This window comes from Netta rufina, assembly GCF_964035555.1.
Source record: "Netta rufina genome assembly, chromosome: 11".
NCBI classification, from domain to species: domain Eukaryota; kingdom Metazoa; phylum Chordata; class Aves; order Anseriformes; family Anatidae; genus Netta; species Netta rufina.
This window is the reverse complement of record NC_140134.1, coordinates 12,095,023-12,119,739: the sequence shown is the minus strand read 5'-3', so window position 1 is coordinate 12,119,739 and position 24,717 is coordinate 12,095,023. Positions and strand designations below refer to the sequence as shown.

The window sequence follows — 24,717 nt, the reverse complement described above, 5'->3', positions numbered from 1 at the left end:
ATCTGTCCTCCCAAACAACCACTATGTGTATTGAGGCCCTGCTTCCGAGGGTGCGGCCAAATATCACTCGTTGATGGGAAGTAGATAATTTATTTTTCTTCTCCTATGCTTCCACATGGCTTTTGCTTGGTTGTTGTTGTTGTTTTTCCCTCTTCCTTTTCCCTTTAATTCAATTATCCTTATCTCAACCCATGAGACTTTTTTTTTTTTCTTTGCAGCATACTTTCTTCTTTTGAGGATGGGGAGTGAGAGAGTGGTTGTGGTAGAATTTGGCTGCCCAGCAGGGTAAAACCACCACAGGGCAAATTATTCTTCCAGGAAGGGATCCTGGTCTTCACAATGCAAGAACAGGACTGCCTACTCTATTTCTTTGTTTTGGGCATAGCTCACAGTGATACAGATGTGGAGGAGCCAGAGGTGAAAATCCTCCTTCTCCCTCCCAGACCTGATAGCCATGGGCTTTGGTGAGGGATGGTGCAACAGGTTGGAGGAAGGAGGATTTGACCCCATCTCATTCCCAGAGAGAGCATTCTCCACATTATCATGAATATCTACCCCCTCACCCTGCCCCCCAGCTATCTGCAGAGCAACAACCCACACAGAAAAGGGTTCAGGGAAATGGTTATGAGAGGCCCTGGTGAGACAACCGAGGTCCCTGGGTTTCCTGTGCAGGCTGAGCAGTACTCAAAAGGAAATGTGACTTGCTCTCCCCACCCATGACAGCAGTGACTGAGGTATCCAACTCCCCAGTGCTCAAAGTACCTGCAGCTGCAAAGGGGTTGGTCAGAAATCTGTCTAGAGTTGGAAGGAAATCAGCCTTCAGTGCTGAAAGGACAGGGCATTTCTCTGCTGACCCAAAGTGGGGAAGGCCTGAACTCTCTACCTCACCCTGCAAATTCCTCTGGAGAAGCCTGCGATGTTCCTCTGGCTGCTGGTCATCACCTTTGCTGCAGCCACTGAAGGTGAGAGCCCCACTTTTCCTGGGTCAAGGACAAGGGCATGGGTTTTGTGCTCTCTCCTCACCAGGGTGGATCCTCTGCCCAGGACTTGTAGCATTTCAGAACTACTCTTTGCCCTTTCCTGCCCTTCTGTAGGATGTGTAGATGTTGAAGGACCTAAGGAGGATGATCTGGCATAATTCTGCAGTTCCTCTGTACTTCACCTCATGGCATAGGAGAGCTGTCCACCAGCTCCAGGGCTGGAAGGGCTGGGGCCCAAGCTGACTCTTCCTGACTTAGGAAAATCTGGGCTCTGCACTCCCGTGGTACCCTGACCACTCTCTTCAGATGCCCAGAGCATTGCCCAGCCCCATACTGTCTTCTCATGTTGAGGTATGGGAGAGGCAGGCTGGCTCTGGGCTTAGCTCAGGCTGAAGAAGAAGGAGCAGAAGGAGAATGGCTGTAATGCTGTTGTGTCTCCTCTTTGCAGCAACTCTAGGAGGTAAAGGCGGGTCCCAAGAAGGATCCCAGGAACACAAAGCCATTTCTATGCCCAGGTATTTCCATGCCCAACTGTAATGCCTGCCCCATGCATTCCTTCTCTGTGGAATACTGTGTTCAGTTTTGGGCCCCTCGCTACAAGAAGGACATCGAGGTGCTTGAGCGGGTGCAGAGAAGGGCGACGAAGCTGGTGAGGGGCCTGGAGAAGAAGTCCTACGAGGAGCGGCTGAGGGAGCTGGGCTTGTTCAGCCTGGAGAAGAGGAGGCTCAGGGGTGACCTTATCGCTCTTTTTAGGTACCTCAAGGGAGGCTGTAGCGAGGTGGGGGTTGGCCTGTTCTCCCACGTGCCTGGTGACAGGATGAGGGGGAATGGGCTTAAGTTGAGCCAGGGGAGTTTTAGGTTAGATGTTAGGAAGAACTTCTTCACTGAAAGGGTTGTGAGGCACTGGAACAGGCTGCCCAGGGAAGTGGTGGAGTCACCATCCCTGGAAGTCTTCAAAAGACGTTTAGATGTAGAGCTTAGGGATATGGTTTAGTGGGGACTGTTAGCGTTAGGTTGGAGGTTGGACTCGATGACCTTGAGGTCTCTTCCAACCTAGAAAATTCTGTGATTCTGTGATTCTGTGAATCCCACTTCTCCTCATACCGGGGACTTCAAGCCCATGGAGACAGCAAGGGTACCAAGCCAGGGCTGAAAGAGCCTAGCAGGGCCTGGGAGGTTCCCAGGTCTGACTTACACTCCTGCAGCATTTCAGGGTATAGCTGGACCCTGGACCCACAAAAGGTGCAGATGAGCACAAAAAGATGAGACAAACGATGAACATGTGGTGTTCAGCCCACTTCTATCTATGCAAGGTGGGGACCATCTCCAGAGATGGTGTTCTCAGTGCTGCTAGGGGTATGTCATGAGGCCAGAGGGGCCACAGGCTCCATCCACTCCATCCAACCAATAACTGCTCCAAGGAGCCTTGTAGAATCCCATTTTGAGCAGCTTTAGAATTTTCCAGGGGCAGGCTATTTTCTGGGGACACAGCAAGAGCCCCATGTTTCTTCCTCCTGTGGGGATCATGTGCAACTGGCAAACCAACTCCCCATGTATCCATACCCATCCTGTTCCCTGTGCTCAGGTGCAGCTGGTGAAGGCAGCAGTGGGACTGAGAGGGGCTGGGGACTCCATGTGCTCCTTCTTTCAAGACTCTGGATTCATATTTAGAGATACGTCATTTTTACCAGCAGTTATCTAGACTCTGGTGGGTCTCCTGCCTCAGAAGTCCTTTGGGTGGTACAAAGAAATATGGTTCTGTGGTGTCTGAGCAAACCACTGCTTCCAGGGATAACTCCTAGAGCTAAAGGACTCTATTTTTGTGCACCCTGCAGCCTTGGGACTGACTACTGAACCCATGACCTTTCTCACAAAAGCTCAAACTTCATACCTGCCCTCTGTCTTTCCAGGTACCCTTTCCAACATAAAAATGGTGGCATCTGGTCCCAAGGAAGGGAAAGTCTTCGGATCACTCCCACTCACCTGCACTATAATAGGAGCACCTTTGGATAGCCCTCTCTATGACTGGAATTACGTCCGTCTGGCTCCAACAGGGGAACTGCAATTTCTAGCGTGGGTCTATCCTTTTGGGAATAACACAGGCTATGCCCCACCTTTCCAAAGCCGAGCCACCATCTCTGCAGATAAAGCCAAAAAAAAGGTTTCCCTGCAGCTGCATGCCCTTACAGCCATAGACACAGCCACCTACTTCTGTGCCAGACAGCACACCATAAAATCAATGGAGGCAGAGGCAGCACAAAAAGTGGGAGGACTACTGTGGTGACAGAGCCCTTCCTCAAAGTTACAGTTGCCTGTACATGTTCTCTGAAATAACAGTGAAGATTAGGACTAAAAGATGTTGGATCTCCCAACCTATCCATGGCAACTGAATTTGCAGAGAAGTTTGACATTTATAACAGAAGTCAGAAACAAAATTTCATGTATGAATAAGTCCCATGGGCAGCTCAATCCCCAAACCTTTCACACAACATAGACTTTCATCTAATTCACAGACTTCTCCACAAGCTACTATCACTGCCTCTTCTCCACATCTACCCTGGTGCTCCTTTAATCCCAAGAGAGTAAAAGGAGCAGGGCACCCTCAGCTCTCCATATCAGGGCTGCTGTGAAGCCTTTTGGGGCTGCAAGATGGCACTTGGCTCCTTCTGCATGCAGCACAGATCTGCCCCAAGCTGCCTGTCTATCTCCTAAAGGGGGATTGCACCCTTGTTGGAGAGGCTGGGTACCCTTATAGCTCTGGGAACAGCAAAGGTGGATGTTTGCTTTTCTATATGCTGGATCTGGAGATTGGGCCTGAGCAGCTGTTGTCTGCTGCAGAGTATTTACAATCTCAAGCAGAAGCACATCCCAGAACTGCCTAATCCTTCTCGATAGACCTTCCTCCAGTGTGCTGTGGGTGGCCTCTGCCAGCATTGGGGCACCAGCACTGCTAGCCATACAGAAAGATTTCTTAGCTGTGTTGGCACTCAGTCCAGGTAAGTCATAATGGTGTTTCTTTGTGCACTGATGTCTGGTAAAGAGGGAAATGCAAGAGCATGAGAGGTACTTCTGACAGAAGCGCATACGCTCAAATTATATCTAGTTGTGTCTATTCTCCCTTTCTACAGGAAGACAGATGGTCAGAGGTGGTAGTGCCCAGGGCTCTCTCACTACCTCTGCATGATGGCCACTATAGCAGGATTGGACTTCCCTCTAATCCTCAAAGATGTCGCATGTCATTCCAGATGCTCCATCCCTGACAGAGATGATGATGTCTTTTTCCAGGGAGGGAATGTTTTCTGGATACCTCCTACTCACCAGAACCACAGTACAAAAAGGATGTAAAACTGTTGGAGAGTGTCCAGAGGAGGGTGACGAAGATGGTGAAGGGACTAGAGGGGAAGACATATCCGGAGCGGCTGAGGGCACTGGACCTGTTCAGCCTGGAGAAGAGGAGGCTGAGGGGGGACCTCATCATGGTCTACAACTTTCTGTGCCACTCACACTGACATAGAGAGGATTGTATCATGTCAATGCTGTTACGTAAATAACTGATCCATTTTGTCTGGAAAAGTGAGCCAAAAGAGTGCATTTTAGTAAGATGCTGTATTCTTGTGGTTGAAATGAATTAAGGTACTTTTATGTGTTGGATTTATGGAACTCTAACAGAGAATAGTAGAGCAAGATATTAAAGAAAATATTACTCAGCAATAAAGAAGCTACTTGCATGTCTTACAGAGCTGTGGTTTGACAATATGCCAGAATCCATAACTGAGAGTGAATCTACCCACTGGTGAGGAATGAATCTATCTCCTGCACTGCACTGAGACATGGGCAATGTCTTGCCCTTCCCAAATGAAACTGCTGTACCTGAAGAAAACAGTGTGTAGAACCAATATGTAGAAACCAATATGTAGAAACCAGTGTTGTTTGTCATTGGCATCTACTGACGCCACTTCCTAAACCATTCTGCAAAAACATTCAGTAACTACTGGGTTAGAAAAGAAACAAAAAGAAAAAAAGAAAAAAAAAAGAATCAAACAACAAAAAACAAACAAACAAACAAACAAAAAAAGGACTGCAAGGTTGAATTCAGTCTTTTAATCCCTTTCTTGGACCAGGCACAAATATGAAGCTGGGAAGCTTCTGATTTGTGACTTCTGGAAGAGGGAGACACAGTTTGAAAAATGAGAAACCCTCACTGAGAAACCAGCAAATAGGGTGGGGGTGCACAAGAAGTTGGGAAGGGACACAGCCAGAACAACAGTCCCCAGCTGACCAAAATGATATTCCATACCACATGATGTCATGCTCAACAATAAAAGCTGTGGGGAAAGAAGGAGGAGTGGGAAATGTTTGGAGTTATGGCATTTGTCTTCCCAAGTTGCCACTATGCATGATGAAGCCCTGCTTTCCTGAAAATAGCTAAAAATCTGTTTTCCAGTGGAAAACAATGAATGTATTCCTATTTCGTTCTGTTTGCATGTGTAGCTTTTGCTTTCCCTCAAGTCTTTATCTCAATCCATGCGTTTTCTCACTTCCAGTGGTCTCCCCTATCCCACTACAGGATTAACACAAGTCAGCACTTTGGTACTTAGCTGGCATGTGCCAGGGTTAACACCCAACACTCAACTTCTGATTGATCTAGCTCTCCACCCATATACCACCTACTCAGTTAAGCCTCTCTCATTTCCAGATATGCTTTCTTATGTGCAGAGAAAGATATGGAATAGAATAGATCTTAGAGTCAGTCACCTACAACATCCCTGGCATACCCGTCACTGATAGCAGCTGAGCTTGGAGTTGGATCCAACACACTCTGGGAAATACCTAAAACCTAGCTTTGCTCTATCCTTTCTCAAGAGTCCAATGTAATGTTTCATCCTTTCAAAGCCAAGTCATCAGCTCTGCAGATCCTTCTAAGGACCAGCTCTCCCTGCAACAGCTGCAGACAAAGCTGCATGTTTCTATATGAAAAATTAAAATTTCTTTAGAAAAAAACAAAACAAAACAAAACATAATGACTGATGGAAAGAGCAGGACAAAAGAAAAAGAAAAAAAAAAAAGAAAAAAAAGGTGAGAACACTGAAATGTTATTGGAGTTTTGAGAGTTGGGTACAAAACCATTTTCTTCCCATTCTTCACAAGGAAAGTTTTATTTGAAATGTCTGAAGGGTAATTTCATGATTCTAGGGAATCCAACAAGTAGCCACAGTAAATACAGTAAATCAGCCCCCACTCCTTTTCTCCCCATACACCAATTAGACAGGCACCATAGTAGAAATTGAACTAAAGTACAGTTTTTTTCTTCACAAAATGTCTAAAAATGTCTTATTGGTAACTTGGCAGAACAACCTGGGGATCGTGAGGGACTCTGGTGAAAATGAGCCAGCAATGTACCCATGGGAGTAAAAAGGATGGAGCCAGGCTTTTCTGAGTGGTACTTAGTGACATGACAAGAAGAAATGGGCAGAAAATAAAATACAGGAAATTCCTCTTAAACATAATGAAGAGCTTTTTCACTTGGAAGGTAACTAAGCATTGGAACAAGTTGCCCAAAGAGGCTGTAGAATCTCCATATTCAATACTCAACTAGATATGGCACATAGGAACTTGGTTTAGATGACCCTGCTTTGAACAGGGGTTTGAGATAAGACAATCTTCTAATGTGCCTTCCAGCCTTGTCCATTCTATGTTTTCTGGCATCAACCTTCAAATCTTAGCACATTTGCACAGCAAAATAGGCAATGTTACCAAGCAAAATTAACCTCTGATGAATATGTGTATTACAGACTTATTTTGCTACGGCATAAATATATTAGAAATAAAAGTAATTTGGTAGATGATCAGTCCAGAATAGTCCTAATATGTAAGACAAACTAAACTGACACTTGACATGTTTGGGTACATCTGGTCTCTGACATTAAGAAAATGTCCTACCTTAAATTTCCATAATTTTATTGAAAAGAAATCTAGAATAAATTTTTTTGAGGGTAAAGAGCTCTGAAATGAATCCATATTCAATGTCAACAAGTATGGGCAACGTTACAGTGAGAGAGGCATACCATTTTCTTAAACTACCATAGGAGTGATGCTGACAATGTTACTTTTAATTTACAGTGATTGCTCTGTGGTTTGATTTTCCATCAGTAAAAGAACAGAGAGGAAGACAAACTGCAGCATTCAAAAGACATCAAAGAAGGTGTGTCACCTGGTACTGAAATGAAATCAGAAACGTTTTTGTATGACTATTCATTACTGTGTGGGCTAGGTATCACAGTAGTTGAAAGAGACTGAACTACACAACACAAACTGACTTCCTGAAGAGCCTGCAGGTGTATAATATTCCACTTCCTCACAACCTCAGAGAACAGATTTGATACTGATCATGATGCAAGCTGTGGGACAATCACTATATACTATGCTAGTTTTTCTTGCACTCAAATATGAGTGTTGGGCTCAGGATAATTTGATTTTGAACATCTAATTGTCTGATCTTGGTCAGCAGGTGGGGTTTTACCTGCCACAGTTCAGAAGGTTATATTTAAGTTACTCCTTGTGTCTCCTTTGTAGCCATTAGAGAGAAAACCCGGGAGCGGGGCTTGATGTTCCTTTTGGGTCCTTTAAAACCATGTCTGTCCAGCACTTCTGCCAGGATCCCTCAAGTGCCAGCATGGCTGGAATGTATGCCCATCAACCCTGCCAGGATGCCAGGCCTGTCTTGAAGTGCACAGACACAGAGGAGAGACAGTATGAATAAACAGAGAGTGAGTTAAGAGAAGATTTCAAGAGAAAAGATGAGAAGAAAGAACAGACTGTGGTGTTCAGCTGCAGGGCTCAGTCAGACAAGCACAGTGACTGGCCTCACTTTAGACATGATTTTTCTATCCTTTTCTACCTATCCCTCTTTGTTCCTCTTGCAGCTCCTTCCCCCTGCACACCTACATGGGTTTTTAGAGGTCTGCAGTTTCTGCATCTTCCCAGTCCAGCCTCTTTCTGGTTCACAGGTCCAAAATTCAGGTTGATCTTCTTGGAAATTATGCCTGTAGCTTGCTAGCTACTCAACCACTGTGACTGGGAGTTTTGTTCCTTGCTATTGTCTTCATTTTTGCTTTGTTAAGTCTGTGTCTCAGCATTTTGCTTACAGTTCCCCTTTCTTTATTTCTTATCATCCTGATCAACAGATCTTAATTCAGACAACCCTGATTGAATCAACATTCTCATACTGCATTTCTTTCTTTATCAAGTAGTACAACTGACCAGGTTTTCTGATCACTGTCTCCCACCTTAGAATCATAGAATAAGCTGTGTGCTAGGATATCCAAGGGAAGTGGATCTCTCTGGTTGAGATACCTGTGTAAAGAAGGCAGTACCCATGAGAGATACACCAGGTAATCATAATCCATAATCATAATTCATAATCCCTGATATACATGCCATCAATCTGGTATTCTGTCCTACTGACAGGGTAAGGTTTTCCTTATAATATTTTGAAAGGACTTATTCCTTCTCTTACCTGATGGGAGATTCTATTTCTTATCAGAGCAATTGGCAGAACATCTATCCATTTAAGAAGAGTTTCTTGACATAACATTGAAAGCTGCCTTTTGAGGGTTTGATTCATCCTTTTGACCTTTCCATTAGACTGGGGCCTCCAAGGGGTCCCATCTGAATCGAAGAAACTTTGATAGCTTTTGGACTATTTCTGAAACGAAATAAGGACCATTATCTGAGGATAACCCTTCAGGGATTCCAAATCTATGAAATATTTATTTTCAAAGAGCTTTTACAACTTCTCTAGACAATTGGTGTGGCAAGAGAAAGCTTCCAGTCACTCTGAAAAGGTATCTGCTAAAACAGGTAGGTATTTATAATGCCCACATATCAGCAGTGCAGAGAAATCTATTTGCCAGTGTTCCCCAGGGATTATCCTTCATTTCACTTCATGTGCAGGTAGTCTTCTTGTCTTCTTTGTATTTGGGATTACTTACACAACAAATTTGGCATATTAATTTCTCTGCCTTTTATCAGGGCCTCAACCACATGTTCCTGTAAGGCATCTTTTTGACTGCCAAATTGGCTTTTCTGTTTCCTTGAGTCACTTCTCCTTGTCCTTTTTTTATTGGCTATGTATTGATTTACTGCTAATTCCTTTTGTTCTAAAAGCACAAGCAACAATTTAAATATTTCTTGTCCATATTTTATACTGTTTCCATGTGAATTCAGTAATTCTTGTTCTTTCCACATGGCTACATGGGTGTGTATGACTCCAAAAATATACTTAGACTTCGTATATGTTAACTTTCAGATCTTTCTCTATTTCAAGAACTATAATCAACACAATAATCTTGGCCTTTTGTGCTGAGGTATTCCAAGGTAATGGTTTAGTTCCTATTTCTTCCTCGAGGGTTACTGCCTCATATCCAGCTTTCCTCTCTCTCTCATGCATGAAACTGCTGCCATTTGTATGTAACTGTAAATCTTCATCTTTTAATGATTCATCCTTTAAGTCTGGTCTGCTGGTATAGACTTATGCAACAGTAGCCAGGCAGTGATGCTGTAATGGCTCTTGCTTAGTTATTGGCAACAGGTTCAATGTAGATACCATACCCAGAGTCTCTTCTTCTTACTATATCAGAATAGCTTGATATTTGGCCAATTAACTCAGAGAAACCCAGTAATGTCATTTATCATTTATAATTGTCAGAAGTTCATGAAGGACCATTGCAGTTATAGGTTGTCTCAAGGGAAGAGTCCAAGTCTTCTGGATTAATAAAGCAGCTGCTTCTACAGACCATAAGCACGCAGGCCACTCTTTACTTATTTCATCAAGTTGCTTTGAGAAGAAAGCCACTGGTCTTTTCAAGATCCTGAGCATTTGGGTTATCACTTTTAAGGCCCAATGTTACCTTTAATATTGTGAGAAACAAAGTTGTGTTTTTGCAATAGAAGGTGTTTTTACAGTGGAAAATGCCACTAGCCTTGCATATTGAAAAGCGATTGTGCAGGCATGACAGTAGCATAGCAGCGGGAAGTATATTAGGAAGAGGTAGGTACCACTGTCCCAAAATAAGGAGGATAGCTAAGAAAAACAGGAGAAGCAGTGCAAAATCAGTAAAACCAAAAATCATGAGCCCTCTATTTAGGAGAGAAGAAAGAAGAAAAGGAAAAGGAGAAAATAATGGTTGGTCAAATAAAATAGTATAGAATGGTATTGAACCGCATGAGGTTCAATAAGAGCAAGTGCCGGGTCCTGCACCTGGGACGGGGAAACCCTGGCTGCATGTACAGACTGGGCGATGAGACGCTGGAGAGCAGCCTGGAAGAGAGGGATCTGGGGGTCGTGGTAGACAGCAAGTTGAATATGAGCCAGCAGTGTGCCCTGGCAGCCAGGAGGGCCAACCGTGTCCTGGGGTGCATCAAGCACGGCATCGCTAGTAGGTCAAGGGAGGTGATTGTCCCGCTCTACTCTGCGCTGGTGCGGCCTCACCTCGAGTACTGTGTGCAGTTCTGGGCACCACAGTATAAAAAGGACATGAAACTGTTGGAAAGTGTCCAGAGGAGGGCTACGAAGATGGTGAAAGGCCTGGAGGGGAAGACGTACGAGGAACGGCTGAGGTCACTGGGCCTGTTCAGCCTGGAGAAGAGGAGACTGAGGGGAGACCTCATCACAGTCTACAACTTCCTCGTAAGGGGGTGTCGAGAGGCAGGAGACCTTTTCTCCATTAACACTAGTGACAGGACCCGCGGGAACGGGGTTAAGCTGAGGCAGGGGAAATTTAGGCTGGACGTCAGGAGGGGGTTCTTCACAGAGAGGGTGGTTGCACACTGGAACAGGCTCCCCAGGGAAGTGGTCACTGCACCGAGCCTGGCTGAATTTAAGAAGAGATTGGACTGTGCACTTAGTCACATGGTCTGAACTTTTGGGTAGACCTGTGCGGTGTCAAGAGTTGGACTTGATGATCCTTAAGGGTCCCTTCCAACTCAGGATATTCTATTCTATGAATGGTATGGTAAAAAATAGTATGGTATAGTATAGAATAGTATGGTATAGAAAGGCGTCGACTAGCTTGTGAACCTATAGTACTCAGCTAATGAGGAAACAGGGGAGAAATCAGCTGTTGAGTAATAGGGAATACAAGGTCACGGTATACTTTTACTGTGTGCTCCTGCTTGCTGGACACCTGCCATTGCAATTGCGAATAAAATAGCTTCACAGAAGATCTTGTCTAAGAAAATTATTGAGATTTTTCTCACAATATACATACAATTGGAAGGGCTTAGTCATATCTGGAAAGGCTAAGACCAGAGCTTCCATTAATTTTCTTCATATCTCATCAAAACTTTTCTGGTACTCTGGAGTCAATTCCAGTAGTTCTTCTGACCCTTTGATAACATCATATAATGGTTTATGAATAAGTCCAAAATTTGGAATCCAAATGCAGCAGAACCCAGCCATTCACAAGAAACCTCTGAACTGTCTCTTGTTTTTTGGTACTGAAATTCTGGAAATCATTTCTTTTCTTTCTGTCACAAGTATTCTTTGTCCTTTTAAACTGCATTAATTGCAGTATATATTACATTCAAGTATCCATTTTTGGTCCAAACCTCACCATCCTTCATTTTATAGTGTGGTCAGAAGTGATTACAATACCTTTTCATCTTACTTTGGTCATTGGTTCCCCAGCAAATTTAATCCAATTCTTTAAAATACACCCCAAAATGGAACAAGGGGAAACAGTCAAGGATTGGCTAGAAACCCATATTTCTCAAAAAGAGTTTTCTTGTGCACTCAGCTCTGACCCTCTGTCAGTAAAGATAGCTGGTCCTTTACCAACCATCAAAAATCAGTGTGTATTCATTATAAGCTTCCATTGTGTATCTTAAGATGCAACTTCCCGTGTCACAAAAAGCAGGAAGGAAGGTCAACACGTGCAGAAGGGGAGGTCAACATAACCGTTGAGTGGAAGGAGTTCACTCACATAAGTCTGTTATAGTGGGAACCCAAATGGATTTATCAACCTTGAACAGTGACAGCAAGAAGTAGATAAGGAAGTAGAAAGAATTACTCATTTAAACTTTAGGTGAAGCTTATCCCATTAACATAGTAAAGTAGCCAGCTGTAGGCTAGGGAAGCCCCCTACCACTAGAAACCCCTTACCCTCTAAGCATGCGTAGTAGAAAAGTAATGTACTGTATCTTTAAACGAAAGCAAGAAGTTAAAAGACCAATCATGTAAGTGAATGCTATCATTGAACCTGAGGAAGTGATGATCTTGCATTTTGTAATATATAAAATAACTAACTGTTCTCAGTAAGGCTGGCATGCGAGCTTCGTGGAGTTACTACCTGGCATTCATCTCTATGCAGACATGAAATAAGCAAATGTCTTGATTCTGAGTGCTAATCAGCTCCTTGCACACTGGGCAAAGAACACCATTTTGGGACAGGACTGACCATGCCAAAAATGTGACAGGATAATCAGGGTCTTTCGGATATTGAGCGATAACATGGCAACAGACCACAGACTAAGTTTGATATAAGTACCCATACTGATTAATTAAGCCTGAGCAGAATGCAAGCAAGCTAAGCATAAGGTTAAGCAAACTGAAATGGAGAAGCTACTTACCATATAGTCAAGGCACTAATGTTACCTATGGATGAGCAACAATAAGGAAAGTTGTCACAGAATCACAGAATCACAGAATCATAGAATCATAGAATCATAGAATGGCTTGGGTTGGAAGGAACCTTAAAGATCATCTAGTTTCAACCCCCCTGCCATAGGCAGGGATGCCACACACTAGATCAGGTTTGCCAGGGCCCCATCCAGCCTGGTTTTGAACACCTCCAGGGATGGGCCATCCACAGCTTCTCTGGGCAACCTGTTTCAGTGCCTCACCACCCTCTGAGTAAAAACTTCTTCCTAACATCCAATCTTTCTCCTCTCTTTCAGTTTAACACCCTCCCCACCCTCCTCCCCTCTATCATTATCTACACGAGTAAAGAGTCCCTCTTCATCCTTTTTATAAGAACCCTTTAAGTATTGAAATGCTCCAATGAGGCCTCCCCAGAGCCTCTTCTTCTCCAGGCTGAACATCCCCAGCTCTTTCAGCCTTTCTTCGTAGCAGAGGTGCTCCAGCCCTCTGATCATCTTTGATCGTCTTTGGCCCTCCTCTGGACCCATTCTAACAGGTCCACAGCTTTCTTGTACTGGGGGCCCCAGACCTGGATGCAGTACTCCAAGTGGGGCCTCAGAAGGGCAAAGCCAAGGGTGACAATCACCTCACTTGACCTGCTGGCCATGCTTCTCTTGATGCAGCCCAGGATATAGCTGCCTTCTGGGCTGCAAGCACACACTGCTGGCCTCATGTTGAGCTTCTGATCTACCAGAAGCCCCAAATCCCTCTCTTCAAGGCTGCTTTCAATAGGTTCTTCTCCCAGTCTGTACACATGCCTGGGATTGCCCTGACCCAGGTGCAGCACCCTGCACTTGGACTTATAGAACCTCATTCAGCCCACTTCTCCAGCTTATCCAAGTCCCTTTGGATGGCATCCCTTCCTTCTGTTGTATAAACTGCACCATTCAGCTTGGTGTCATCTGCAAACTTGCTGAAGGTGTACTCAATCCCATCATCTATGTCATTGATGAAGATATTGAAAAGCACCAGCCTCTACCTGGACATAGAGCCAATGGCCACTACTCTCTGGGTGCATCCATTAAGCCAATTCCTTATCCACCGAATGGTCCACCCATCAGATGCATATCTCTCCAATTTAGAAATCAGAATGTCATGTGGGACCATGTCAAAAGCCTTACAGAAATCCAGGTAGATGACACCAGTCAGTCTTCCTTTGTCAACTGATATAGTCACTCCATCATAGAAGGCCACCAGATTGATCAGGCATGATTTTCCCTTGGTGAAGCCATGCATTTGATTGTCAACATCTCATATTGTCTTTCACAAACATCTTCACCAGGCAACACTCCTTGATCAACCAACAAGACCAGCCAACTACTCTTACAGGGTTGTGACCTTCAGTTGTGACCAACAAGCTGATGCAAGAGTGTCAGGTGTGTTTCTAGAAGGTTTATGCTCTGTGGATAGCATACTATTATCTGGTGAATGGTTTGTCCGTATACCCAAGAAGGGCATTGTCTAGTCCATTCAGGAGCAACTGAGTGAGTCAACACAGTTGTTGTGTATCACCTGTAAATACTCTATCAATATTGTTAAAGACCACCAACGGATAAATCACAGATTTTTTTTTTTTTTTAATGTGAATTGGTTATGTAAGTATGTTATATAAGTGTTCTATTCTTTTATTCTCCCATGCCATAACAGAGGAAGGGAACATCTTGCCACACATATGCATAACAAATGTATTCACGTGAATTTTATTTTTCCCTGGACGTTATGCTTGACACAAATCTTTAGATGCTGTTCATGCTAAGAGTGCAGAATTTGACCATCATGCAACATTTGATCAATCCAACTTGCACCATCCACAGCAAAATCCCTATTTAATAATGCCTCTGTTGTACAATATAACTCTACCTAATAAAGAACAGTTGTCAAAAGCATGATTTCCTGAGGTACTGAATTACCCTTACCCCTGGGCCATCCAGAAAGGTAACAGCTCTAAAAGAACAGAGTGAGCACTTTCCTCTTCTTCCTGGGGAAAAAAAAAAATAATAATAATAAAAGTAAAATTAAAAAAAAAAAATCCAAAGTGAAAAAACAAAGAAACAAACAAAAGCAGAACACTTCTGCAACTCTGAAGAGTTTTGCTAATTTCTGTAGAATCACACTCACACAACTTTTGTTTTTTCATTAGGCAAAAATCTAAGTGTTCTCAGAGCCACGTTGCAATTCTATATGTCCCAGGTAGGTTTAAATCTCCACTTTTGACCCATGATCGGATTCTTATTCACAAGTCTATGTGATTTCTTTGTATGGTATATCGGTATACCTGTCTCATCTGAATACACTGTGAAGTAAAAAGGAAGGAAGAGGCACTTTTTGTAACTAAGTATATCACTGTGTTGAGAACTTGGAGTAGCACAATGGCACAAACACTCTAAGGCCTCATACAAAAACCTGAGACTGCAAGAAAAAAATTTCAAGAACATTTCAAGGAAGAAAGAAAGAAAGAAAGAAAGAAAGGAGTGTGCTGAAGGAGCAAACTGCAGTATTCCTGTGACTATTTATTCTGCAAGTATATTGCTTATTGAGTTAACAACAGAGAAGAGGAAAGAGTTTTAAAAGCTTTGGCCTGCATCAAGTTGTTTGAAATCTCTCTACTACAAAAATATTTTTTCCCCCCAGTTTTGGAAAGAAAAGTTTCTCTGGAGAGCTTTCATAGCATTTCGTTCACAGATCCTTTGGACTAACCCTTGTCATTTTGTTCTTTGAGTTTATACACCTTTAATATGTAGTGAGGAAATCATTTCTGTTTTCTGACTATGCAGAAACACTGTGGAAACAGACAAGCTTGTATTTGGAAGTGGGATTGCTTTCTCAGTTGAACCAAGTAAGTTCCATTTGTATTACTACTAATATATTTTGTACATGTAAGTTTGAGGTGGGGTGGACAAAGTGGAATAAATCTGAGTTGGGGTGGGTTTTATGATGTTGCAGTTGAATGAGAATTTTCTGCTGCTAGGGATCTCTTGAACATGTATACACCAACCAGGCGCTCAAGTCCTCAATTTAGTTAACAAAACTTTTCTAGACCAAAAAAGTTATTTTCCTAGCTGTGTGCATCAGCATTACTCCACATATCCTCAATACTACCTCTCCCCGACCCTTTTCCCCCCAGTAGCTGCACTACTAAATTTAACACTGTATTGATTATACCTACAGGAGATGGTATTTTGGCCCAGCTTTAGTATGATGTAAAGTTAGTTCTTTTCTTTCGTTTGTGTAACACTAAGACGCATGGAAAGGAAAATGGAGACATAAAGGGTTTCAGAAGAAAAATCCTGTGGAAAATCATGGCGTATAGGATTTAACAAGCAACTGTTTGAAATGTGAGAAAGCACTTCATATTTAGAAATGTCACTCTCATAAAGGTGATCTTTATAAGGATGGTCTACCTTCCCCAGCTTTTGTGTGGGAATGTGTAGCAATAAAGTCTCCCCCGAGCCTGAACTCAAACTCTCTCAGCCTGTCTTCATAGGAGAGGTGTTCCAGCCCTCTGATCATCCTTGCAGCCACCTCCGGACTCGCTCCAACAGGTTTATGTCGTTATTATGTTGGGGATCCCAGAGCTGAACACAGTACTCTTGGGGAGTTCTCATGAGAGATTGCCACGGCCAGGCACAGGCTGTGATGCTGAAGGAGCTATAACATAGGTGCAGACAAAATGCTTATAACCTCATCTTAAACCAGCTCCCATGCGAGGAGATGAGAGAGAGTCAGCTCCAAGTCCCAGCAGCTGAACTTCCAGGACAGGCAATGCACACGAACGTACTAGGAAATCCTGGATAACCGTTTAACTGGGGATGAGCATTCCAGAGATCTCTTCTTTTTCTCCTAGTTTTTCACAGTAATGACAGGTAGGTTTCAGTGAAAGCATAAATGCTTAGTACAAAGATGCCTTAAGGATCTACAGGAGACTTGTTTCTTTCAGAAGGAATAAGCAGAGATAAGACAGAGTAAATGGGATATGCAGAATGGCACTGAAAGCCTCTGTTAGTTGCCCTAGTTTTATTCCTTAGGATGGCTCAGCATTATGTAGTGAAACAGTCTCATAACTTGGAAATCACTCCAGAGCTCATGTAACACTATTCACTTGTTAATTTTAGAGACATTTCTATGCCTGGGTCAGGTTCTTCAAAGAAATATTATGAAAATGTTGAAATAACATAATCTGGAAAGAAAATCTTGTTGGACCTGAACATTTGTAAATAAAAATTTAACATCATTTTCTGTTTTAGCAACATTATTTTGTATCTGCAGGTAATCCTACCCAATGCCACTTATTGGAACAGTACTGTAGAGTGGAGTATCAGAGTCCTCTCACTTACATGTATATTTTATGGTTAAGCTTTTTAACCTCATCAAGTAAAGGATTTTTGCACAATTAAAAAAGGATCTTTTATCATGTATCATGTTAGAAACATATATGACTGCCCTTGAAATAAATGTTCTTTTTAGGATGTAAATTATTATGAATTATTAATGAATATGATCATTTGTGTTATATTCTTAAGAACTCCCTCTTTTCAAAGTGCCTAATTTAAATTAATTCACATATAGGTATGAGTTTTAGTAAAAACAAGTTTAAGACCCCAAGGGATTAAAACCTTCCATTAAAATCCCACTATGCTCCCTTTCTGTATTTTATCTGCTCTTTGGAAAAGAGAAGGAAGAAGACACTTAGGTGTCAGGGGACAAACATGAGTGGACTATGTTTGAATTGCAGGTGATTTAGCTGTCAAGAAAGTATGCAGAAATAAAGTTATTCTAAAGTTATGCTTCTTTTTCAGACAGACAAGAATATTCTACACCAGAAGTCATTGCACTTAAATCAAAGGAACCCAAACAATATGGCAGCAAATTGAATATAGCTTGTTTGGCAAGGACATTCTACCCTAAGAACATCAGTCTTGATGGGCCTGAGGGTCACATTGTATATGATCTGAAGGCACCTCTTATCACATCGGAGGGGATGTACAGTACATGGAAGGTAATTGGAGTAAAACCAGATGCAGAGGGGACCTGCAAGGCTGTGCACAAGAGGAATGAGACTGCAGCCAGCACAATCCTGCCAGGTACAATGTTTGTGGTACAAGCACAGACTGATTTTGGGACATGCCTCTTCCAAGATACTTTCTTAGTCTTTGAGCATCTAACAGGAACAAGTACAGTCAGAAAGATATTTAGGTGCGTAGACATGTGGAAGTGAGATATTCAAAAGTACATGGTGTAGATGATCTTAATTCAACCATTTAAGCACTGGAATTTTCTTCTTTAAAAAAAAAGGGGGGGAAGGGGGGATGGAGGGGGGACATGGACAACCAAACAACAACAACAAACCAAAACCAAAACTCTTTATGTTTCTGAGTCTTCCTTTATCTGATGCAAAATCGTTCAGGGCACATGAGTATACATGTCTGATAGCAGAAAGCTTGAAATAACTTATGAAAACAAAAAGAAATGGAAAATATGTTTTTTACCCAAAACTTCTGGTTATTTTTTTATTTTTACTATTATTATTTTTTTATGGTAAAGTGCATTTCAAAAAGGATAGAAAAATCCTCAACAATCTTGGTGGACTTTTCTGCAATCACATGTAGAAAGATATTCTTTCTCTTCAAATTAATACCAGAATTAGTGTCTGCCTGCCATTTGATATTCCAATAATGCTTATCTACTGCTGGGGAAAGGGGCATAGGTGTTCTTTCTTTAATTCTCATTTTATGTAGTTTAGATACAGTTTATAGTGTGTCTCAATCATTCAACAGAAGAGAAAGCTGAAGAACTGGTGACAGTGAAAGTTTGCAACATTACAGATGCCTCTACAAAAGGTTAGTTGTTTAAAGCATTAGTATAGTTTATGTACTTTATTGGTGAATCAGTAAAAATACATGAAAATGTATTATCTTTGGTACAGAAATGTCTGAATTGTAGATACTTATTAAACTGATTGTGGATTCTGTATAAAGACATGACAAATTACTTTCTCTAGTGTAAAAATGTCAGAATTAGAAATATTTATTGAGGAATAAGCTGCTATTTTGGGTTAACAGGTTAAATAGCTGAGAATTTTCCCTGGGATAAACCAGCAATGGGAAGTAAATTCTCACTGGGCAGGCATTTCTTCCTCTCGTCCCTGAACTTGATGAATTTCTCTGCCATCTTCCCCTCTGTTTCTCCTTCCCTCATCCATGATGTGTGCATTTTCCTTTTTTTTTTTTTTTTTTTTTTGATAGTATCAAGGCCAAAATCTCTTCCATCTTTTTCTTCTTTTGAAAACAGATGTCAAAATGGAAAAAATGAATATGGTCTTCATGGTGGTTTTGTGTTTGAGAGTCTTGCTGGCGAAAAGCATTGCCTTCGGTACACTCATGACTATCAAGCTATTCATCTTTGAGGTAGGAAATAAATAATTCAGTCCCTGGGAACATAGGAGGGAAGTGTAGGGCGTGCAGACAATTTGGGTTTATAACCTCCTGTAACCCCACAAGGAGTGACACCATCTCAGCTCTTCTGTTTTCCACAGAATGAGTCAATGTTTCCAGTGACTAACTCATTGGTTGCTCATCCGCAATTTGTTTTTGCTCCAGGCTAGACCAGATCACCTCAGGTTATATAAAAAATCTTCTGCTGGCAGCTTCGAGTGGAGAAAGTCTGGAGAGAAGTCCAGACATGTGAGGACTACAAAGGGAGAATCCCCAAATACAACAAATTTGAAAAAGGGGAAGGAAAAAGTAGGTGGGAGAATTCTGAAGATCAAGTACACAAAATGACCAAAATGATTATCCAGTTTATTCTGATTTCACAGAAACTAGGCACAACTTCATTAAACAAACATTGCTTTCAGGTACTAAGTGAGCCAGCAATGGGCTGAAGAAGAGTGGGAGAAAATGTAACAGTGTAATTTAAACACTGTGGCTCAACTTTGCTGCCAATAAACATCTAAGGAACCAAAGAAGCAATATCCCTTCCCAGTTCCTGCAGAACTTTGAGTCCCATCACTTCATCAAGGTGCTCTTCAGTTAACACCATCTGAAAGCTTTCTTAAGCAGTTAATATTGTTGAACTCTTGTCTTGCTAAATTTCATTAATTGTTACAACAATTTTTTGTTATGTTTGATTCATATCAGAAATTGTCTTCAACCTACTGCTAAGCAGGAATACTTAGATTTCCTACTCCTCTATCCACTGCGTTGAAGTACCAAGTTGCTTAGATAGTTTTCAAAGCTTAAAACTGAGCTTCATACTTACTATGCTTTAAAAATAACATCTCTATTTGTATTACATTACTGTCTACAAAAGTAATGCCATACTGCTTAGGGATCCCAGGCAGAGGGGAAGCATTGTATGGTTTTAATTTTTAGATGCTTTTATTAGTGCTAGTTTTCTAGTGTAGGTGAACATAGTTCCACTGGACCTGAAGGAACTCATGTTAGACAGATATATAGTAGGATTTTCCTTTGTTCCTCTAGAAACTTTTTTCTCTTTGTCAGGTATATGGAGCCAACATTTTAGGTTTCTTAATGAAGATCAAAATAAAATTTTATTATGCTGAAGTATTGTAAGATTTGCACAGTGTCCTTACTTATGATAATTCAGTAAAAATTGATAAAATTCAACTGTCATATCCAGTCACCACTGAGAACTAGGAAATCACCTACCACATGATATATTTCCCTTCGATTAAAACTGTTTTTCTTGGGTTTTCCACAGGGTAAGAGAAAGACTGCCTGACACATTTAAAAGACTTCAGCAAGGCTAAGAAATTTGGCTTTGCTTTTAAATGAATTTTAATTATTCATGCCCTTTTAAATTAGTCAGGCTCAAAATTTTTGATTGTAACAAAAAGAAAAATAGTAAATATGAGAATAAGGAATGAAGGTACAGATCTCAGAAGGTGAGAAAACAGGATACTGACTTCCCACTTACCAGTACTGGGAAGGGGCCAACAGGAAATACTGTGGGCTGGTTTGACAGATAACCTAGAAGTTTGGTTAGCAGTCAAAACACACACACACAAACAAACAACAACAACAAAAAAACACTGCACACACATGTCCCAGTTAACTTTTGTCTCATAAGCTTCAAGCTGCTGCCTGCTTGAAGCAGGATCCTGTGGTTAAAATGAATGACTAAATCACACTTTGCAAGAAAAGTTCCCCCTTGTTTTGAAAAGCACATTAACCGAAAAGCACATTAACCACTTCCTGAAGGGAAAGGGTACACAACTGAGGTACTGTTGGCTCCAAAGCAGCAAGGCAAAATCTGTTTAATCAATCTTGTTAGGTTCAGTCGTTCACACATGCAGCCATATCCAGAAGACGTGACTTTTCTATGATGTTTCTAGGTCCTACATATCTGTGGTTGAGTCCCAGAAGCACACACACAAATGTGGAGAAAAATAGCAGTCATGTTTTTGTTTCCTAGGCATCACAAGTAACAGAAGCTCAAGTGAAGCCACACAGGCTATAAATGTCCCTTGAAGCAGTCTCCTTTCTTTTCTAGTCAAGCAAGACATACTACACTTGTGCAGTATTCAGTGATGCAGCCACCCAAACAGATCAGGCTAGATTGTTTTCACAGCACCCAGTTTCTACTGTATTGCCTCCTTTCCTCTCTGGCTCCTGAGCAAGAGCTAATTTCCCTGTAGGTAGTGCCAAGCATTTGCGTCCCCTTCCCTCCCCAAGCATGGTGCTGTCCTCAGCAGCTCTTTAGCATTCTCCTGCTAGTGAAGTAGCTCCAGGACCAGACAGGGCCATGTGGCAAAGGCCCTGCTAAAACAGAGAGCTACACTTCAGAATCCCTGAGCTAGCAGTAGAGCCTCCAGCAACTCTGCTCTGATTGCAGTAGGATCTTTGCATGCTGCAGGTGTTATGTACCTCATCCTATAGACATCTTCGCCTCATGGCTCTTTCTTACAAGGGTGAGCAGTGATCCTTCTTACTTCTGTGGGACAGCTGCACACTGACAGGGTTTGGGACTGAAAGATGAAGCATCTGCCCAGAGATGTTGTCTTTAAGAGTGGCAGGCAGGACTGCCAAAGGGAAAATTCCTTACAAGCTTCTCTATGTTGGCATGGATTTGCCAAAAAAGAAAATTCTTCTCTGGCAATGTAAGGATGGACATGAGGATGCAACACAACAGATATACCCCTCCTCCTCCCACCCATCAGGAACACAGATTGTAGGTAAAATGTTATGTGAGATGAGGAAATACTATCAGTGAGCAGGAAATTTCCATTGAACCTGTGAAGAGTAAGACTTTGTCCCTTTGTCCTAGCCTGTAAAGGTGCCTACAGAGGGGATTCAGCTCAATCAGCTCAAAATGCACTAGCTTCTTTGCAAGAGCTTCAGAAATTGCTGCGTACCATAGATACCAAACATTAGAGCTCAGTGACAAATACCAATTTGCTTGCTTTCCTCTCTTTTTTCTCCAGCCTACACAAGCCAGAAATTCCCTAAGAAAAAGGAGGAACTGCAGGACAGTTTTGGGGATGGTCCTGGGAAAAGGGGTATGTCCTGTCTCTGTGAGGTGATCATAGTGGTTATACCCTGCTGGGCAGCTAAACTCCACCACAACTGCTCTCTCACTCCCCTTCCTCAGAAGCAGAGGGGGAGAAGAAAGTAGAAAGTATGCTGGAAAGAAAAAAAAGACCCAGGGGCTGAGATAAGGGGAATTTAGGAAGAAAGAAAAAAACAAACAAAGGTCGTGTGGAAGCAGAGAGAGAGAGAGAGGAAAATAATTATTTCCTACTTCCCATCAAAAAGCAATGTTTGGCTATATCCTGGGGAGCGGGGCCTCAATATGCGTAGTGTTTGTTTGGGAGGACAGACGTCTTCGTAATGAGAGCCACTCCACTCCTTCTCCCTTCCCACCTTTTATTGCTGAGTGTGACACCATGCAGTATGGAATATCCTTTTGGTTGGTTTAGGTCAGCTGCCCTGGTGATGTTTCTTTTCTCACTTTTTTGCCCACCCCCTGGGAGAGTTAGAGAGAGTCCTGATGCTGTGCCAGCACTGTTCAGCAGCAGACACAACACTGGTGTGATACCACTGCTGTTCTGGCTACAAGTGCAGAGCACAGCACTGTATGGGTTGCTGCAGGGAAAGTTAACATCCCAGCCAGACCCAGTACAACCTCATTGCAGCCTTCCAGTGAATCTCTTTTGTACTGTTAACTTGGGAATGGAGAACTCAAGAGAAAAGTCTCTTTAAAGTTTTCCTCCTCAGTAAGCTTGCCATTTTCAAAAAAATGAAAAAATGTTTGAAGAACTAAGAAAATATGTTTTGATGCTTTACGCGTTCCAGATACCTTCTGACTGAAGAAAAACAAACAAACAAGCAAACAAACAAAAAAACCATAAATAGGAAATAAGTAGCAAAAAGTCTTTTTTGTTTCTTATTTATTTATTTAGTTAGTTAGTTTTCCCCTTTAACATTTTGAAGACAATCAGAAATTATCTTAGGCACAATGCAATTCATAAGAATAATCTCAATTTTCCATACACATAACGGCCTTGAAACATACAACATACATAACATACACATTACGGCCTTGAAAGCCCGTAAGTGATGAACAAGCAGCAAAACGTACGTTTTGCCTAGAGAGCTTTCCCAAAGTGTCACTCAGAAGATGCAGTAGAAAGACACAACTTGGATGAAATGTGCTGCGAAAATGTCCCAGAGCAAAATCTTCAGTTATTTTAATGTACTTCAAAACGATTTTCTTTTTAACAATAGAATTTCATTTTACAGTTACTGAGCTGCTACATTTGAGCTTTTTTTCAGAAAGCATGGTTTGGTTAGCTGAAATGTCTGTAGTGTTTCTGGTGAATTCTGGATGCAGTTTTTTCAAAGGGATTTTTCCTCTTACTGACAGGCTGTAGATGTGTCATCAGCCTGGCAGTAGTAGCTAGGGTGTTCTACGGAGTGTCTCCACCCATGGCATTACTCCCCAGAGATGCTTAGTAAAGACTGAAATCAATGTTTGGTACAGTTCCACCTTTGTCTGTGTCAGCTTGTCTTCATAAAAGTCAAGACTGACCAAAAGGTAGTTGAATCTAGAAGGGTTTCTATCTAATGAGATGTCAATGTAGGAGATTGTTAATAAAGCTCTAACTACAGAGTAAAGGACGTATCCAATCTAAGGACCTGAGCACAGACTGAAACCTCATCAGTACCTAATGTGTTTGTAGTTTGGAAAAGGTCTGAAGCACATACTCAATATTATGTTTAGTGGTTCATACGTAAGTGAGTAGATAAATACTATATGAATCTGCTTTATTATGTGTATGGAAAATTGAGATTATTCTTATGAATTGCATTGTGCCTAATCAACTTGTAATAATACTTTATTCACTATGAATTCCATTCATGAGGCAGGAATTTTATCTTTATGCACAGTATTTAACAAGAAATTATATGACTGCTGTTGAATCTGTGTGGAAGTTTGTATCCTGCCATAGCAAAGCATTTTGAAAGTGTTATGTATTATCTTGATGTGTTTGAACAGGACCATGTATATGAGTAGTTTGAAATCATTATTTAAAAAAAAGTAATCATGAGTGCAATAAGTACTGTTGATTGTGCATATTAATTTTTAGTGAATAGTAGATCTTTGCTGTCTGAGTTCATATGTGTAAGTTTATGTATTGTTTTTTAGCATGCATTAGTATGAATGATACCTATTATATCTACTTATGCAATTTTTTACACATATCCTTATGAAAAGATACATATCCTTATGTGAAAGTGTGAAGAGTGGCTGTCTACATGACCATTTGCAATTCATTCTGTATCTGTCTATGTGAAGTTCATGAAATACATATTAAAAAATCTGTCTTGGGACAAATAGAGAGCAGGATGTAAGGAAAGGAGGTAGAATGGAAGGTCAGATCAGTAGTGACTTTGATGCTGCTCCAAAATGTTTATTTAAGAAACACAATCTTTAAAAAGAACACCTTCACTACTTAAAATTATCACATTCTGATATTGATTACTTTCTTAACAGACAAATCCTGTCTTTTTCCAAAAG

At 41.6% G+C, this 24,717-nt stretch overlaps 1 pseudogene across 1 annotated transcript; it reads left to right on the top strand.

The window, feature by feature from the left end:
* The first annotated feature begins 916 nt into the window (after window positions 1–916).
* LOC311213573 lies at window positions 917–19,615 on the top strand (annotated as a pseudogene). The gene is made up of 8 exons: window positions 917–962; window positions 2,891–3,260; window positions 15,453–15,514; window positions 17,475–17,759; window positions 18,453–18,515; window positions 18,967–19,082; window positions 19,275–19,418; window positions 19,532–19,615. The product of its transcript is annotated as an uncharacterized misc_RNA (transcript).
* Window positions 19,616–24,717: the final 5,102 nt, after the last annotated feature.